General features: G+C 41.9%; 1 protein-coding gene across 1 annotated transcript in view; it reads right to left on the bottom strand.

The window, feature by feature from the left end:
- The window catches only part of rheb (Ras homolog, mTORC1 binding), a 105,448-nt gene that overhangs the window by 40,726 nt on the left and 43,705 nt on the right, over positions 1–21,017 (bottom strand). The window lies entirely within an intron of this gene.

The following is a 21,017-nucleotide window of genomic DNA, read 5'->3' as shown; positions in this document are numbered from 1 at the left end:
CCCGCCTCTACTACTGCCTCTGGCAGCTCGTTCCAGACACTCACCACCCTTTGAGTGAAAAAATTGCCCCTCTGGACCCTTTTGTATCTCTCCCCTCTCACCTTAAATCTATGCCCCCTCGTTATAGACTCCCCTACCTTTGGGAAAAGATTTTGACTATCTACCTTATCTATGCCCCTCATTATTTTATAGACTTCTATAAGATCACCCCTTAACCTCCTACTCTCCAGGGAAAAACGTCCCAGTCTGTCTAACCTCTCCCTGTAAGTCAAACCAACAAGTCCCGGTAGCATCCTAGTAAATCTTTTCTGCACTCTTTCTATAATAGGGTGACCAGAACTGTACACAGTACTCCAAGTGTGGCCTCACCAATGCCCTGTACAACTTCAACAAGACATCCCAACTCCTGCATTCAATGTTCTGACCAATGAAACCAAGCATGCCGAATGCCTTCTTCACCACCCTATCCACCTGTGACTCCACTTTCAAGGAGCTATGAATCTGTACTCCCAGATCTCTTTGTTCTATAACTCTCCCCAACGCCCTACCATTAACGGAGTAGGTCCTGGCCCGATTCGATCTACCAAAATGCATCACCTCACATTTATCTAAATTAAACTCCATCTGCCATTCATCGGCCCACTGGCCCAATTGATCAAGATCCCGTTGCAATCCCAGATAACCTTCTTCACTGTCCACAATGCCACCAATCTTGGTGTCATCTGCAAACTTACTAACCATGCCTCCTAAATTCTCATCCAAATCATTAATATAAATAACAAATAACAGCGGACCCAGCACCGATCCCTGAGGCACACCGCTGGACACAGGCATCCAGTTTGAAAAACAACCCTCTACAATCACCCTCTGTCTTCTGTCGTCAAGCCAATTTTGTATCCAATTGGCTACCTCACCTTGGATCCCATGAGATTTAACCTTATGTAACAACCTACCATGCGGTACCTTGTCAAATGCTTTGCTGAAGTCCATGTAGACCACGTCTACTGCACAGCCCTCATCTATCTTCTTGGTTACCCCTTCAAAAAACTCAATCAAATTCGTGAGACATGATTTTCCTCTCACAAAACCATGCTGACTGTTCCTAATTAGTCCCTGCCTCTCCAACAAGAGAGTGTCTAACCACCTACCCATGACTTTCAACAGCATTACCATTGCCGAATCCCCACCATCAACATCCTGGGGGTCACCATTGACCAGAAACTTAACTGGACCAGCCATATAAATACGGTGGCTACAAGAGCAGATCAGAGGCTTGGTATTCTGTGGCGAGTGACTCACCTCCTGACTCCCCAAAGCCTTTCCACCAACTACAAGGTACAAGTCAGGAGTGTGATGGAATACTCTCCCCTTGCCTGGATGAGTGCAGCTCCAACACTCAAAAAGCTCAACATCATCCAGGACAAAGCAGCCCCGCCTGATTGGCACCCCATCCACCACCCTAAACATTTTCTCAGATCAAATGTTTTATCTATTCAGAATCCCTTTCTACAAATATTCAATCTTAAATCGCAAATCCATGATGGATATAAGGGTAGCCTGTTGTGTCATCAGCTGATCCAGCATTTATTAAGTAACCATAGCCAGATACTCTAGAAACTAAGTTAGAATTCAAACATAGTTTGGAGGATTTATAAGACTACCTAAAATGTAGCAGGTTAGCTAATCATTCGCATGTGTTAGCTGAAGTGGTTCAGTGTTTCTGAAAGCTTTGATACCCACTGGTCGACTTTCTGTGAAGTACAACCAAATTGAAGGTACTTTTAAGCAAAAAACCAAACATGAATAAGACAAGGAAAGTTGTCATTCCAAAAACTCCAATAAATGCTTTAATACTCACTGGACTTTTTTTTGTTCTTTTCAGGAGCTATCTCCATGCACTTATGGGCTACGCAAATGTACAGAAATGGCTGCCTACGTTTACTTTACTCAAAGAAACCACCAGAATCATAAACTGATATTTTTACATGTCTATGATGCTGTCAATTGCTGGAACACCAGGTTCTTTATACTATAGGTTAAGAACATAAGAAATAGGAGGAGTAAGCCGTACGGCCCCTCGAGCCTGCTCTGTCATTCAATAAGATCATGGCTGATCTTTACCCTCAACTCCACTTTCCCACCCTATCCCCATATCCCTTCATTCCCTTAGTGTCCAAAAATCTATTGATCTCTGTCTTGAATATACTCAACAACTGAGCATCCCCAGTACTCTCGGGTTGGGAATTTCAAATATTCACAACTCTGAGCAAAGAAATTTCACCTCATCTCAATTCTAAATGGCCAGCCCCTTATCTGGAGACTATGACCCCCTAGTTCTAGACTCTCCAGCCAGGGGAAACAGCCTCTTAGCATCTACCCTGTCAAGCCCTCTCAGAATTTTATATGTTTCAATGTGATCACCTTTCATTCTTCTAAACTCAAGATATGAGCCCATTCTACTCAATCCTCTCATCCAAGGAATCAATCCAGTGAACCTTCGATGCACCCCCTCCAAGTATATCTTTCCTTAGGTAAGGAGACCAAAACTGCACACAGTACTCCAGGTGGGGTCTCAGCAGAGCCCTATATAATTGCAGCAATACCTCCTTACTCTCATACTCCAACCCCTTTGCAATAAAGGCTAACATACCATTTGCCTTCCCAATTGCTTGCTGTGCCTGCATGTTAACTTTGTGATTCATGTAACAAGGACACCCAAATCCCACTGACTTCCAACATTTCTTTGGTTGCTGCTGCTGGAGAGAGAATGTACATTTTCAGTCAACCGTATTCCTTGAAAATAAAATAAATTAATTCATATCAACAATGGGCGAGTCTTGACAAAGAATGCATTACATAAATATACTTCTTGTTCAATGTTCTTTCCAATGACAGTCTAGGATGGTATGTTGCCTCCCTGATGCCAGGGTTTAGGATGTCACTGAGCAGCTGCAGAACATTCTGGGGGGGGGGGGGGGGCGGGGGTGTATGTGAACAGCCAGAGGTCATGGTCCATATCGGTACCAACAACATAGGTAGAAAGAGGGAATGAGGTCCTGCAGGCAGATTTTAAGGAGTTAAGAAAGAGATTAAGATGCAGGACCTCAAAAGGTAATAATCTCCAGATTACTACCTTTACAGTCTGGACGGGTTGCACCTCAATGCAGCTGGGACCAATGTCCCTGTGGGGAGGTTAGCTAGTGCTGTGTGGGGTTCAAACTAATTTGGCGGGGCGATGGGCACCAGGATGTAGCACTGGAAAGGAGAAACCATGGGGCACAAAGGATTGGGAGAGAAAGATAGCACTAGAGCAAGTAATAGTCTGATCCCTAATACTGTACTAAGAGAGTACAAGAAAGTCTGAGGCTGGTTTGCAGTGCAGGTGTATAAATACACAAAGCACGGTAAACAAGGTTGGCGAGCCACATGGGAATAACAGAGACCTGGCTCATAAAAAGGCAGGATTGGGTACTAAATACTCCTAGATACAAGGCGTTCAGGAATGATAGGGAAAGAAAGAAAGGACGGGGTGGGAGCGGCAGTACTGGAGAGAGATGTCATCTTGGAGGGGTCAAGGACAGAATCTAGTCGGTTAGAGTTAAGAAATAAAAGGTGTCATTACATTACTGGACACATTCGATAGGCCGCCAAATAGTGGGAAGGATATAGAGGAGCAAATTTGCAGGGAAATTACAGAGAGGTGCAAAAGCTATAGTGTAGTGATATCTGAGGACTTCAACTATCCTAATATAGACTGGGATAATAATAAGGGGCATGGAAGGGAAGAATTTTTGAAATGTGTTCAGGATAATTTTCTTAACCAGTACATTTCCAGCCCAACAAGGAAAGAGGCATTGCTGGACTTGGTTCTAGGGAATGAGGCAGGCCAAGTGGAGCAAGTGTCAGTGGAGGAGCATTTAGGGAGCAGCAATCATAGTATCATAAGATTGAGAATAGCTATGGAAAAGGACATTGTCCACTCAAGTAAAAATACTCAATTGGAGGGCGGCCAATTTTAATGGGATGAGAACAGATTTGGCCCGGGTAAATTGGAATCAAAGATTAGCAGGCAAAACTGTAATTGAACAGTGGGCGGCCTTTAAGGAGGAGATGGTTCGGGTACAGTCTAGGCACATTCCCACGAGGCAGAAAGGTCAGGCAACTAAAGCCAGATCTCCCTAGATGACAAAAGAGATAGTATGATGAAACGGAAAAAAGGGGCGTATGACAGATATCAGGTTGATAACACAAGTGAGAACCAGGCAGAATACAGAAAGTTCACAGGGAAAGTGAAAAAGGAAATGAGGGGCAAAGAGAGTATGAAAATAGACTGGCAGCCAACATTAAAGGGAATCCAAAAGTCTTCTACAGGCATGTAAACAGTAAACGGGTAGTAAGAGGAGGGGGTGGGGCCAATTAGGGACCATAAAGGAGAGATACTCATTGAGGCAGAGGGGATGACCAAGGTACTAAATGAGTACTTTGCATTTGTCTTTACCAAGGAAAATATAGTTGAGATAAAGGATGGGCTAAAAATTGATAGAGGTACTAGAAAGGCTAGCTGTACTTAAAGTAGATAAGTCACCCGGTCCAGATGGGATGCATCCTAGGTTGCTGAGGGAAGGGTAGAAATTGTGGCGGTATTGGCCATAATCTTCCAAACATCTGTCGATACGGGGGTGGTGCCAGAGGACTGAGGAATTGCAAATGTTACACTTGTTCAAAAAAGTGTGTAAGGATAAGCCCAGCTACTATAGGCCAGTCTGTTTACCTCAGTGGTGGGGAAACTTTTAGAAACGATAATCCGGGACAGAATTAACAGGTCACTTGGATGAGGGTGGACTGATTAGGCAAATCGTGTTTAACTAACCTGAGAGTGTTTTTTGATGAGGTAACAGAGGGTAAATGAGGGTCATGCAGTTGATGTGGTGCATATGGACTTTCAAATGGCAGTTGATAAGCCCACCATGCGGTACTTTATCATCAAGATTGTGGCCCATGGAATAAAGAGGGCAGTAGCAACATGGATAAAGAATTGGCTAAGGGACAGGAAACAGATTAGTGTTGAACAGTTGTTTCTCGGACTGGAGGGAGGTGTACAGTAGTGTTCCCCAGGGGTCGGTGCTGGGACCATTGCTTTTCTTGATAGATATTAATGACTTGGACTTGGGTGTACAAGGCGCAATTTCAAAATTTGCAGATGATGCAAAACTTGGAAGGGTAGTAAACAACGAGAAGGCTAGTGATAGACTTCAAGAGGATATAGACAGGCTGGTGGCATGGGCGGACACGTGGCAGATGAAAGTTAACGCAGAAAAATGTGAAGTGATACATTTCGGTAGGAAGAACAAGGAAAGGCAATATAAACTAGAGGGCACAACTCAAACGTGTACAGGAACAGCAAATCTGAGGGTTTATGTGCACAAATCATTAAAGGTGGCAGGGCAGGTTGAGAAAGCAGTTAAAAAGAGGGGATCCTGGGCTTTATAAATAGAGCCAGAGAGTACAAAAGTATGGAAGTTTTGATGAATGTTAATAAAACACTGGTTTGGCCACAACTGGAGTATTGTGTCCAGTTCTGGGCACCACATTTTAAGAAAGATGTGAAGGCCTTAGAGAGGGTGCAGAAGAGATTTACTAGAATGATTCCAGGGATGAGGGACTTTCGTTACGTGGATAGACTGGAGAAGCTGGGGTTGTTTTCCTTGGAACAGAGACGGTTGCGAGGAGATTTGATAGCGGTATTCAAAATCATGAAGGGTCTAAGCAGAATAGATAGAGAGAAACTGTTCCCATTGGAGGGAGCATCAAGAACCAGAGGACATAGATTCAAGGTGATTGGCAAAAGAACCGAAGGTGACATGAGAAAAAAACCTTTTTACACAACGAGTGGTTAGGATCCGGAATGCACTGCCCAAGGGGGTGGTGGAGGCAGATTCAATCATGGTCTTTAAAAGGGAACTGGATAAGTACTTGAAAGGAAAAAATTTGCAGGGCTACAGGGATAGGGCAGGGAAGTGGGACTAGCTGGATTGCTCTTGCATAGAGCCGGTATGGACTCGATGGGCCGAATGGTCTCTTTCCTTCCTGTAACCTTTCTATGATTGTATAACTGTAAGTGCTTCTTGGATGTGTAGCAAATCTTGCTCACCACACCAAATACTTGTGCAGCATCAAAACATCCTTTGTTAGAAAGTAACTGTGTAGGAACTACTATTGATAAATGCTTCGTCAGCATGAAGAAATACTACAAGGAAAGAAAATGCTCAATGTGAAAATGCCTTGCTAACGTCATTACAATTCCAACAGCATCAGCAACCGACCCACAGACAAGGATAGCACAGCTTACTACGCACGAGTTGATTCTGCAATCTGTCAAGAGCTAAAAATAGCACCTCAGATCCAACTGCATATAAAGCAATCAGCAATCTTTAGCTTCACGTTTCTGCATCATATTCACTGTACTTTGGAATCTGCTGCAGAATTAACCCTTTCTACACTGAAGGTTGTAAGATTCAGAAAAACCAAGTCTTTCTAATTTTTTAAAAATAAGGTGATACTGTGCAGAGACAATGATAGCTTAACTATTTGAAGCGTAACAGGAAAAATGGACAGCAAAAAAACACAACTGACATTTTGGCAGGAATCTGAAATATCAATTTTAGACGACAATACTTCAGTTAGAGCTGTCTGAAAGTTCAAAATAAATTATTGCAGTGATGCTTAGTGATTTTGCCAGCCTATTTTTAATGTTTGATTCATAACATAATGGACAACTTCCTTTGAAATGTTCAACATAAAAAAAATAAAAGAACTCCTGTGACAGAAGTAGAGTGTCCTTTCCGAATCAACAAAGGCAAATTTTTTAAAATTTAAAAACACATGACTATAGAAAAGTAAATGTGACTTTAAAATGGGCTTCAGACATCTATAGCTAGAAAAAAAACTTGCGTCTTTGACCAGGACATGGTATCGTGAGGAAGTAGGACAATATAGCCAATATACAAAACAGCACTAATTCATCCATAGTTAATGAGAATAGCTGCCTTTGTCTATTGGTGGCACTGTCTATATTCAGAAGCTAACTTGCAGAGGGTAAGTAAATAAATCTGAATGGCTGACCCATCAAGGGACCATCTGGAGAGGAATATAGTTAATGTCTCAAGATTAACATGTGACATGAAAAGCTTCTTTTGGCATAAAAGGTACTATGATAGCTGTTCATTTTGAGCATTCAACATTTCAGTTCAGCTTTCAACTCAGTTTGAGTTTCCAAATCTTGATATGTTGGATAGGAATACTGCCTCACCCACATCACACTGGCAAGTCTATACAATTGTAAACAATTTTACAACACCAAGTTATAGTCCAGCAATTTTATTTTAAATTCACAAGCTTTCGGAGACTTCCTCCTTCCTCAGGTAAAGGAGGAAGTCTCCGAAAGCTTGTGAATTTAAAATAAAATTGCTGGACTATAACTTGGTGTTGTAAAATTGTTTACAATTGTCAACCCCAGTCCATCACCGGCATCTCCACATCAAGTCTATACAAGACTGTTTCCAGCAAAAAGTCTTGCAGGTTTTCAGATGACGCAAGAAATACATTCTAAGGAGACACTTTAAACATTTGAGGACTGATTCATACAAATACTTAAAAAACAAGTATTATCAGTATCTGAAGTTTATTTAGCTTGTGTAAATAAATCAGACTGTATTTTAGCCTGAACATAATAGTGTAACAATGGTGCATTTACAGTCATTTGGAGTAGATAGGAGTGCATAGCTGAAAGCTGAGTCTCTGGCATTCTATTCGATTCACTATCTATAAGAGTGCAAATCTTGGTTCATAAGAGACTCAGCTCCGCTTCGTTTATGAAAACTGCCTTTCATAGAATTATACAGCACAGATGGAGGGCATTCGGCTGATCGTGCCTGTGCCAGCTCATTGAAAGAAATATCCAATTAGGCCCACTCCCCTGCCCTTTCCCCACAGCTCTGCAAATTTTTCTCCTTCAGTTATTTATCCAATTCCCTTTCAAAAGTTATTATTGAGTCTGCTTCCACCACCCTTTTAGCAAATCAAAGTACTGCAAGAACATTGTTATACAAGTACTAGTCTGAGAACTACACCCATTTAGAGTTGGTTCTACGTCGCTTTCAGGCCAGGGAAAAAATAGTTCTATGTATGTAGAAGCATAGAATTTTACAGCACAAAAGGAGGCTCGAGTCCATCAGTCTTGTCCAACACTCTGAACGAGCTATCCACTGAACCTGGTTTCCTGCTCTTTGTGTCAAATATTTATCCATTTCCCTATTTAAAACATTCTGCTTCCTTCATGGTTTCCAGCAGGGCATTTCATGTCCGAATAAGCTCCATATTAGAGCGTGGAATGCCCCAAGCTTGCTGTACATGCACAGAGCTCCATTCACTCACGTCTGAATATCAGCTAAGTTTAAATGTTAGCCAGCAGTGGCTGCGAAGTTTACGTGGCATGATAGTATCCAGTCGGTAGTCTTCCATACTCTTGCCTAAATTTGTACCCGAACTATGCTATATAGTGAAGCTGAAGTGAAGTCTAAACTACTCTACATAACACAGACTGCATCGTAAAACTGGCTATGAAAGATATTGAACAGAGGTAAAATCATAAAATGGTTACAGCACAGGAGGCCGCTGTTCGGCCCATCAAGCCCATGCCAGCTCTTTGTAAGAACAATCCAGTTAGTCCCATTCCCCAACTCTTTTCCCGTAGCCCTGCAAATTTTTTCTCTTCGAGTATTTATCCAATTCCTTTTTGAAAGCCACGACTAACTCTGCTTCCACCACCCTTTCAGGCAGCACGTTCCAGATCATTACTACTTGCTGCGTAAAAAAGCTTTTCCTCATATCCCCTTTGGTTCTTTTGCCAATCACCTTAAATCTGTGTCCTCTGGTTCGCGACCCTTCCGCCAATGGGTATAGTTTCTCTTTATTTACTGTATTTAAACCCTTCATGATTTTGAACACTTCTATCAAATCTCAACCTTCTCTGCTCTAAGACGAACCACCCCAGCTTCTCCAGTCAATCCACATAACTGAAAACCCTCATACCTGGAATCATTCTAGTAAATCTTTTCTGCACCCTCTAAGGCCTTCATGTCCTTCCTGAAGTGTAGTGCCCAGAATTGGACACAATACTCCAGTTGCAGCCGAAAGGTTCAACATAACTTCCTTGCTTTTGTACTCTATGCCTCTATTTATAAAGCCTCTATATATGCTTAGTTAACCGCTTTCTCAACCTGTCCTGCCACTTCAAAGATTTGTGCACATATACCCCCAGGTCTATGTTCCTGCACTCACTTTAGAATTGTACCATTTAGAACATAAACAGGAGCAGGAGTAGGCCACATGGCCCCTAGAGTCTGCTCTGCCATTCAATCATATCATGGCTGATCTTCAACCTCAACTCCACTTTCCTGCCCGATCCCCAAGTCCCTTGATTCCCCTGGAGTCCAGAAATCTGTCTATCTCAGCCCTGAATATGTTCAACGACTCAGCATCCACAGCCCTCTGCGGTAGAGAATTCCAAAGATTCACAACCCTCAGTGAAGAAATTCCTCATCTCAGTCTTAAATTGCCGACCCCTTATCCTGCGACTATGCCCCCTAGTTCCAGACTCTCCAGCCATGGGAAACAACCTCTCAGCATCTACTGTGTCAAGCCCTCTCAAAATCTTAAATGTTTCAGTGAGATCACCTCTCATTCTTCTAAACTCGAGAGTATAGGCCCATTCTACTCAAACTCGCCTCTTGGAGAACCCTCTCATCCCAGGAATTAATCTAGTGAACCTTCACTGTACTGCCTATAAAGGCAAATATATCCTTCCTTTAGGTAAGGAGACCAAAACTGTACAGTACTCCAGGCGAGGTCTCACCAAAGCCCTGTATGATTGTAGTAAGACTTCCTTACTCTTGTACTCCAACCCCCTTGCAATAAAGGCCAACATTCCATTTACTTTCCTAATTGCTTGCTGTACCTGCATGCTACGTTTTTGTGTTTCTTGTACAAGGACACCAAAGTCTCTCTGAACACCAACATTTAACAGTTTCTCACCATTTAAATAATATTCTGTTTTTCTATTCTTCCTTCCAAAGTGAATAACTTCACATTTCCCAAAAATATTCCATCCACCACCTTCTTGCCCACTCACTTAACCTGTCTATATCCCTTTGCTGACTGTGTCCTCCTCACAGCTTACTTTCCCACCTAACCTTGTATCGTCAGCAAACTTGGATACATTACACTTGATCCCTTCATCTAAATCAATATAGATTGTAAATAGCTGAGGCCCAAGCACCGATCCTTGTGGCACCCCACAAGTTACAGCCTGCCAGTTTGAAAATGACCCGTTTATCCCTACTCTCTTTTCTGTCCGTTAACCAATCCTCTATCCATGCTAATATGTTACCCTCAACCCCATGAGCCCTTACCTTGTGTAACAATCTTTTATGTGGCACTTTATCGAATGCCTTTTGAAAATCCAAATATACTACATCCACTGGTTCTCCTTCATCTACCCTGCTAGTTACATCCTCAAAAAACTCTAATAGATTTCTCAATCACGATTTCCCTTTCGTAAAACCATGTTGACTCTGCCTAATCATATTATGATTTTCTAAGTGCCCTGTTACCACTTTCTTAATAATGGATTCCAGCATTTTCCCGACGACTGGCGTCAGGCTAACTGGCCTGTAGTTCCCTATTTTTTCTCTCCCTCCTTTCTTGAATAGCGGGGTCACATTTGCTACCTTCCATTCCGCTGGGACCGTTCCAGAATCTAGGGAATTTTGGAAGATCATAGCCAATGCATCCACTATCTCTGCAGTCACCTCTTTTAGAACCCTCGGATGTAGGCCATCAGGTACAGGGGATTTATCAGCTTTTCGTCCCAATAGTTTCTCAAGTACTTTTTCCTCTACTGATTAATTACTTTAAGTTCCTCACTCTCATTTGACCCTTGGTTCCCCACTATTTCTGGTGTGTTTTTTGTGCCTTCTACTGTGAAGATAGATACAAAATTTTTTTAACGCATCTGCCATTTCCTCATTCCCCATTATAATTTCTCCTGTCTCAGCCTCGAAGGAATAACATTTACCTTTGCTACTCTCTTCCTTTTTACATACTTGTAGAAGCTGTTACAATCCGTTTTTATATTTCTTGCTAGTTTACTTTCATATTCTAGTTACTCTCTTTTTTCAAATCAATTTTTCGGTCGTCCTTTGCTGGCTTCTAAAACTCTCCCAATCCTCAGGCTTACTCCTCTTGGCAACATTATCGGCCTCTTTTAATCTAATACTATCGTTAACTTCTAATGCAGCGTTTTTATTTCTCAATGGAATGTATATTTGTTGAGAATATTGAAATATTTCTTTAAAGGTTTGTTGTTGCTTTTCAACCATCATACCCTTTAATTTGGTTTCCCAATCTACCTTAGCCAACTCGCCTCTCAACTATGGAATTGGCTTTATTTAAGTTGAAGACTCTAGTTTCTTACTTAAGTATGTCACTCTCAAACTCAATGTGAAATTCTATCATATCATGATCACTCTTCCCCAGAGGGTCTCTTACTGCGAGATTACTAATTAACCCTGTCTCATTACATAATACAAGATCTAAAATAGACTGTTCCCTGGTTGGTTCCATGATGCATTGCTCTGGGAAACTGTCTCGAATGCATTCCGTGAACTCGTCCTCCAAACTGCCTTTGCCGATTTGATTTGCCTAGTCTATATGAATATTAAAGTCCCCCACCATTACTGCATTACCTTTGTTACAAGCTACTATTAGGGGGTCTAAAAGCTACTGCCACCAGTGTTTTCAGCCCTTTGTTATTTCTTATTTCTACCCATACTGATTCTACTTCATGATCTTCCGAGCCAAGATCCTTTCTCACCACTGTCCTTATGTCATCCTTTATTATTAGGGCTACATCTCCTCACTTTTCATTCTGCCTGTCTTTTCTAAATGTCATGTATCCTAGCTTGGTCACTTTGCAACCATGTCCCTGTAATGGCTATTAGATCAAACCCATTTATCTCTACTTGTGCAACTAATTAATCTATCTTGTTACAAATGCTCCTTGCATTCAGATAAAGAGCCTTTAATTTTGACTTGTTACCATTTTTTCCTGCTTTATCATTATTTGCTGATGGACTATTATTGGTAAACTCTGTCCCTTCCTGCCACACTCTGCTTACCTTTACGTAAAATCACTACACTGCTTTGCTCCCTTGATTTTCTTGATTAGATTTCTAAATGTCCCCTCACGTGATCCCTCCCCCCTTTTCGTTTAAAGCCCTAGTTATTCAATTCGCCAGGTTGCTGGTCCCAGCGCGGTTTAAGTGGAGCCTGTCCCAACGGAACAGCGCTCTCTACCCAGTACTGGTGCTAGTGTCCCATGAATCGAAACCCGTCTCCCACACCACTCTTTTAACCACGCATTTAACCATCTAATCTGTTTGTCCCTATGCCAATTTGCGCATGGCTCAGATAGTAATCCAGAGATTACCACCTTTTGGAGGTTCTGCTTATTAATTTGGACCCTAGCTCCTCTAACTCTCAGCAGAACCTCATTCCTAGCTCTATGTCATTGGTTCCTTTGTGGACCACGACAACTGGATCCTCCCCCTCATGCTCCAAGTTCTTTCCAGTCTCGAGAAAAGATCTTTAACCCTGGCACTGGGCAGGCAACACTGCCTTCAGGATTCTTGGTCACGGCTGCAGAGAACAGTATCTATCCCCCTGACTATACTATCCCCTACCACATTCCTTTTTACTCCCCCCACTTGAATGGCCTCCGATACCACCGTGCCATGGTCAGTTTGCCCATCCTCCCTGCAGCCCTTGCTCTCATCCACACAGGTAGCAAGTATTGGACAAGGTCATGGGCTGAGGCTCCTCCATCACTACAACCTGGGTCCCCATACCTGCCTGACTCACAGTCACATCCTCCTGTCCCTGATCACTGAATGAATCTAAACTACTACCTAACCTAAGGGGCATGACTGCCTCCTGGATCAAAGTGTCCAGGTAACACTCCCCCTCCCTGATGCATCGTAAAGTCTGCAGCTCGGACTCCAGCTCAAAAACTTAGAGCCGAAGTTCCTCAAGCTGCAGACACTTACTGCAGATGCGGTTGCCTGGAATTACGCTGCTCTCCACAAACTCCCACATGCTGCAGTTACGACACACCACCTGCCCTGCCATCGCTTGTTGGAGAATTTATTTATTTTATTATGTTAATCACTCGATATTTTTGGTTTTATTAACTAATTAATTTATCTAGTTTAAGTATTGATTTAAGCTCTTAGTTAAACCCCTGCCCTGACTTAGAGAAAAAAAAGTGACACTCACCAACCAATCACCTACCTGGAACCCTGTGACATCTTTCAATTTCTACCTGTGTAAGTTGACGCCAACGGTGTAAAAACTGTGTGCAGCTCTCCTCTCGGGCCTTCTGCTGACTCTGCTTTTTATCCTCTGGGGCCTTCTGCTAACTGCGTTTTTATCCTCTTGCTCCTCTCAGCTCTCGGGTCTTCTGCTGACTGTGCATTTTATCCTCTCGATCCTCTGCTCGCAGGCCTTCTGCTGACTGTTTATATTGCCTCTCCTCATTCTTCCTGCCGAAACGTATCACTTTGCACTTCTGTGTTAAATTTCATCTGCCATGTGTCCGCCCATTCAACCTGTCTATGTCCTCTTGAAATCTAATACTATCATAGAATCATAGAAGTTTACAACATGGAAACAGGCCCTTCGGCCCAGTTTATACCACTAAGCTAGTCCCAATTGCCTGCACTAGGCCCATATCCCTCTATACCCCATCTTACCCATGTAACGGTCCAAATGCTTTTTAAAAGACAAAATTGTACCCGCCTCCACTACTGCCTCTGGCAGCTCGTTCCAGACACTCACCACCCTTTGAGTGGAAAAATTGCCCCTCTGGACCCTTTTGTATCTCTCCCCTCTCACCTTAAATCTATGCCCCCTCGTTATAGACTCCCCTACCTTTGGGAAAAGATCTTGACTATCTACCTTATCTATGCCCCTCATTATTTTATAGACTTCTATAAGATCACCCCTAAACCTCCTACTCTCCAGGGAAAAAAGTCCCAGTCTATCCAACCTCTCCCTATAAGTCAAACCATCAAGTCCCGGTAGCATCCTAGTAAATCTTTTCTGCACTCTTTCTAGTTTAATAATATCCTTTCTATAATAGGGTGACCAGAACTGTACACAGTATTCCAAGTGTGGCCTTACTAATGTCTTGTACAACTTCAACAAGACATCCCAACTCCTGTATTCAATGTTCTGACCAATGAAACCAAGCATGCCGAATGCCTTCTTCACCACCCTATCCACCTGTGACTCCACTTTCAAGGAGCTATGAACCTGTACTCCGAGATCTCTTTGTTCCATAACTCTCCCCAACGCCCTACCATTAACGGAGTAGGTCCTGGCCCGATTCGATCTACCAAAATGCATCACCTCACATTTATCTAAATTAAACTCCATCTGCCATTCATCGGCCCACTGGCCCAATTTATCAAGATCCCGTTGCAATCCTAGATAACCACCTTCACTGTCCACAATGCCACCAATCTTGGTGTCATCTGCAAACTTACTAACCATGCCTCCTAAATTCTCATCCAAATCATTAAATATAAATAACAAACAACAGCGGACCCAGCACCGATCCCTGAGGCACACCGCTGGTCACAGGCCTCCAGTTTGAAAAACAACCCTCTACAACCACCCTCTGTCTTCTGTCGTCAATCCAATTTTGTATCCCATTGGCTACCTCACCTTGGATCCCGTGAGATTTAACCTTATGTAACAACCTACCATGCGGTACCTTGTCAAAGGCTTTGCTAAAGTCCATGTAGACCACGTCTACTGCACAGCCCTCATCTATCTTCTTGGTTACCCCTTCAAAAAACTCAATCAAATTCGTGAGACATGATTTTCCTCTCACAAAACCATGCTGATTGTTCCTAATCAGTCCCTGCCTCTCCAAATGTCTGTTGATCCTGTCTCAGAATACCCTCTAACAACTTACCCACTACAGATGTCAGGCTTTTCCCTGCCACCCTTCTTAAACAAAGGCACAACATTTGCTACCCTCCAATCTTCAGGCACCTCACCTGTAGCAGTGGATGATTCAAATATCTCTGCTAGGGGACCCGCAATTTCCTCCCTAACCTCCCATAACGTCCTGGGATACATTTCATCAGGTCCCGGAGATTTATCTACCTTGATGCGCGTTAAGACTTCCAGCACCTCCCTCTCCAATATGTACACTCAAGACATCACTATTTATTTCCCCAAGTTCCCTAACATCCATGCCTTTCTCAACCGTAAATACCAATGTGAAATATTCATTTAGGATCTCACCCATCTCGTGGTTCCGCACATAGATGACCTTGTTGATCCTTAAGAGGCCCTACTCTCTCCCTAGTTACTCTTTTGCCCTTTATGTATTTGTAGAAGCTCTTTGGATTCTCCTTTGCCTTATCTGCCAGAGCAATCTCATGTCCCCTTTTTGCCCTCCTGATTTCTCTTAACTCTACTCCGGCAATCTCTACACTCTTCAAGGGATCCACTTGATCCCAGCTGTCTATGCATATCATATGCCTCCTTCTTTTTGACTAGGGCCTCAATCTCCCAAGTCATCCAAGGTTCCCTACTTCTACCAGCCTTGCCCTTCACTTTATAAGGAATGTGCTTACCCTGAACCCTGGTTAACACACTTTTGAAAGCCTCCCACTTACCAGACGTCCCTTTGCCTGCCAACAGACTCTCCCAATCAACTTCTGAAAGTTCCTGTCTAATACCATCAAAATTGGCCTTTCCCCAATTTAGAATTTTAACTTTTGGGCCAGACCTATCCTTCTCCATAGCTATCTTAAAACTAATGGAATTATGATCACTGGTCCCAAAGTGATCCCCTCACTGTTTACTACCCTTCCAAGTTTTGTGCCACCTGCAAATTTTGAAACAGGCAATAGTACTGCTAGGGGACAGCACAACAGCTGTCATACATTCTAGTTCCATTTCTGTTAAGGAGGTGCTTCTGATGCAATGCCATTAAGCATCTTGGTAATGAGGTGAGGTTTCCATTACAAACAGTGGTATTAAATATGTTCTCCTTACAGCAGAGAAGGTTAAGAGGAGATTTAACCAAGATGTTCAAAAGTCATGAAGGGCATTGATAGAGTAAATAAGGAGAAACTGTTTCCAGTGGCAGAAGGGCCAGTAACCAGAGGACATAGATTTCAAGTAACTGGCAAAAGAACCAGAAGCGAGATGAGGAGAATTTTTTTAAAAAATGATCTGGAATGGGCTGCCTGAAAAGGGTAGTGGAAACAGATTCAATAATAACTTTCAGAAGGGAACTGGATAAATACCTGAAGGAGAAAAATTTGCAGGGCTATAGGGAAAGGGCAAGGGAGTGGGACTAATTGGATAGTTCTTTCAAAGAGCTGGCACAGGCATGATTGGCCGAATGACCTCCTTCTGTGCTGTATCATTCTATAATGTCGCAATTTCAGAAAAAAAAAATCAAATTTGGGTGTGAATATAAGGAGAACTTGGAGCACCAGAGATCAACTTTAAAAAAAGTTACTGGGGACAAGTCAGGCTGGCACTGGGAGTTTGTCACTAACAACAGTTTTGTAATCTGCAGCAGTTGAACTAGTGGAGTAACACCGCAGATAGCAAGAACAGTTTTAAATTCAAACCTGTCACCAGCAAGCCAGAAGGGAAATAACATTTTAATTTTGAGAGACAGAGGCACAGAGAGGAAAGAAACAGACAAATGGAGACACAGAAGTCAGAAAATGGATATCACGCAGAACACTATTAGCTAATTTTTGAATCCATATGCACTAATGGAGCATTTGCATTAAATTTAAACATTATATTTAACCCTGAACAATGTAAAGTCTATGGCCAAGAAAGCTCAGGAGAAAGCAAATTGATAGATTGCACAGGTTGATGGCTTTGCATCCTGTGTTATTGAGTTTGTCACTGTATGAAGTGCTATCACAGAAATGGTATTATGCTCGCTCTATGGCTGAAGAAAGCCAGAATATTTAAGTCAGTCATTCAGGCTGAGAATGTGATGCAAGTTTTACAATACCACATTCTACCATGCCATACCCAACCACACGACCTGCAGCCAGCTGAACGTTTTGCATTCCATTGAATGCTCCCTCTTCTGGCTACCCGCTACAACTTTGTGCAAAATTTGAAAAGCCGCTCAGTGCATTCAATTCCTCAATCCTACTTGTAAAACTACCTGTTCATACATGGGAGTTTTGCCAGCAGGAGAAAGTCAAAAAATGCAGCCCGACTACCTCTCCCCCTTGCAAAAGGGTTTTTGAGGACTTAATTTAGCTCTGTCTCCTACCAATTTTAGAAAAAAAACAAAGCAGGACTTTTTAAAAATGCATACAATGCATTAGTGCAACTGTAGTTTTATGAATTTTTTTAAACTACACTTATGTGGCCCATTCACTTTTCATGGGTGGCTAGTTTGGCATGGCAGAATGTGGTATTGTAGAATTTGAATCATATTCTTTGCCTGAAAGACTATATAAATACTATATAGAAAAGGAATGGTCAATTCTTTCCTTGCACCACAAGATGCATAACCTTGAGATTCTTATAAAAAGTGGCATTTGTATCTGTGTACTTAGCATCCTATTCACCCAACAGGGTCTCCTCCAAAGGCGAGATCAACCACCCTGTTGGATGACTTTTTTTTATTCGTTCACGGGATGTGGGCGTTGCTGGCGAGGCCAGCATTTATTGCCCATCCCTAATTGCCCTCGAGAAGGCAGCTATACATAGAGCAAACCAATAAGAAATAGTGGGACTGGACACTTGGTCTTATATTTGGGGGTTGAGTGTTGTTATTTTTGTTTTATTTGTACTTAATTATTATGCAATGGACAGCAAGGTGCACTGGATAAAGTTTAACCAGAGACAATTTTTCCAAATGCAAGTATTCCTGGTGCAAGTGGAAAAAAAACAATAGATGAAAGGTTTTAACAGAGTAAGAGCCTTGCTACTTTTAAACTCAGTCATTATATTACTGCTGTCAAGTTAGAAAATAAAGTCAATATACTTAAAAGGAGATGAAGTAGTTTGATCCTTGCCACCATTCTTGGGTTTGGCTGCATGGCTGTGATTTCTTTCCTTCTGGATGGTTGCTAGGTTACAAATCCACATCAGACTGAACAATTTTTGCTCAGTGAATCCAGCTCAGTGGGTGAACTGAAATGACAATTCATCACAGCTTCCCCCATGCTAAAATCAGACCGAACTAGAAAGCTGTAACTTAGAGAAGAATGTACCGAGTAGAGCACTGCATAAAGTAGATCTAATTCTGAAACAGTTCTTTAAAAACCCATGACACTATGCTGTCAACAAGGACCAAAAGATTTCCAAAACAGAGAATTGTGCTTTAGCATTATAACACCATATTCCAGGTTTTCATTTCTTCATCTTTGAGATTCACCGTCCAATTCACTCCAGGAACATTAACCTAGTACAATTTTTTTTGATTATAGCTGTACTGTTCCTAGTTATGCTTTCTCTCTCACCTGCCAACATAATTATGAATGCCAGTCTCAAAGTGCCTACTAAACCTACCAGGTCACTCTTTAGAGCTGTCTGAAGGAATCAAATGACTCCTCACAGCTATTTTACCTACCATAATTATCAAGCTTTAAATGGCAAATGTAACTAGCTTTGAGCCTTCTATTCTTTGCTTGAAGTTATGGCTGAACTAACCAATATACAAACTGCTTATATGGAAAACTGTCAGCCTGACTTGAATTTCTTTTTGTTCCATCCTCTCCTGAAGACACTGACTCCTTGCTGGGGCACAGCTCCACATGCACCTTCCAATTAGCCACTATTCATGAAATACGGAGTGTCGAGAGACTACTTGACCACAGTCGGTTTCACAAGAGTCTAATCCTGTTTTCATCCCTCACAGGCGCTATTGCAGGGGTTGCTAGATAATTATCAGGAATGGGAATCTAAAATTTAAATAACATTTAGGGTTCAAAAGATAGTTGCACTATTGTCTTTTTTGGTGTTATGACCAAGCGCTAATGCTCACTTTTCATGGAAAAACAAACTAAAGTGGAATGCAATCCCAAACGGTAGAAATGCAACATGCAACAATGGAACTTATCCAGTCACTGCAAACAAATGATTCTGATTATAGGGAATAGCATACCTTTTGTACATTTGTGGGCAAGGCTACTGGTATTACGACTTTCACGGAAAAATAGTGAATCACAGAATACGATCTCAAACGTGGCTAAATTTCCAGAATTCCAAGTTATAAAAAAAACTTCAACATAAACTGGTGGCCTAGACTACTACACATAGTTGTACTATTTTTGAAACGAGCTAGGATGAACAGTGGCACTCACAAATGGTACCACTGTTCCTTAATTGTGGGTCTCCATTTTCAATCCTTGCAGCTGATCAGAGGCTGCAGTATACATGCAAAAAAGAAGAAATTTACAAGGACTGCAAGAATAAGAGAAAGAAAAGTAGGATAGTTGCAGAGAAAATCATAAGAAAATCGACAGAACAATTTTAAAAAATTGTTCACAAAAGAAAGAGTGCAAACGAACAGAGAAAACAAACTGAAGCAAAACTGAAACAAAATGCAACCCAGAAGGAAACACAAACTGAGTAAATCAAGGGTACAGAGTAAGGGGCAGGAGAATAGGACTAAGTAGATAGCTCTTTCTCAGAGCTGGAGAATGCAGGATGGCATGAACGTCTGCTTTTGTGCTATGAAGTTCTACAATTCTATGGAAAAAGCAAATAGATTTTTCTTAAGTGTCAGTAAATGGAGAATAAATTATATCCATCAATATTACATTTTTAAATGAAATATATAACAATTACCCAAACAGTAGCACTTGGTACCACAAGCCTCTTGTTTTTCCTAACCTCACACATTATAGTAGAGTACACAATGAACACAGATTTATGGAGTCTTGCGTTAATAATTTGCAAAACAGGATTTCCATGGCTACAGCCAATCAGCAGAATCCTAAAAACAAGTTTATGAGAAACAACTAGGTAGGAATGCTGCTCAGCCTCCAGCTCTCAGCAAAACAAAATTACTCTGCCTTGGCTGTCTGTAGCACTTTTACCTCTCCATCAGAAGCTGGTGGGTTCGAGCCCTGCTCTGGTATTTGAGCACGTAATCTAGGCTGACACTTCAATGCATATCCCACCACATTATTCAAAGAACAGTTAGGAGTTCTCCCAATGTTTTGACCAACATTTATCCTTCAACATGCAGCAAATATATGATTAACTGGTTATTTATCTCACTGCTGTTTGTGGGATCTAGCTGTGTGCAAACTAGCTGCTAGGTTTGCCTACAAAACAAGTCACTACACTCCATAATTAATTCAGTGGCTGTAAAGCACTTTGGGACAGCCTGAGGACATGAACATAGGAACAGGATTAGGCCATTCAGCCCCTCGTGCCTGCTCCACCATTTGATAAGATCATGGCTGATCTGTGATCTAACTCCATATACCTGCCTTTGGCCCATATCCCTTAATACCTTTGGTTGCCAAAAAGCTATCTCTCTCATTTAAATTTAGCAATTGAGCTAGTATCAACTGACATTTGCGGAAGAGAGTTCCAAACTTCTACCACCCTTTGTGTGTAAAAATGTTTTCTAATCTCACTCCTGAAAGGTCTGGCTCTAATTTTTAGACTGTGCCCCCTACTCCTAGAATCCCCTACCAGCAGAAATAGGGTGGATAGAGAGAAACTATCTGTTCCCCTTAACATCTTATAAACTTCGATCAGATCACCCCTTAACCTTCAAAACTCAAGAATACAACCCCAATTTGTGTAATCTCTCCTCGTAACTTAATCCTTGAAGTCAGGGTATCATTCTAGTAAACCTAAGCTGCGCTCCCTCC

The sequence above is a fragment of the Heptranchias perlo genome, chromosome 2 (assembly GCF_035084215.1).
Source record: "Heptranchias perlo isolate sHepPer1 chromosome 2, sHepPer1.hap1, whole genome shotgun sequence".
Classification (NCBI taxonomy): domain Eukaryota; kingdom Metazoa; phylum Chordata; class Chondrichthyes; order Hexanchiformes; family Hexanchidae; genus Heptranchias; species Heptranchias perlo.
Note: the sequence above shows the minus strand (reverse complement) of the source record. Positions and strands in the feature narration are given on the sequence as shown.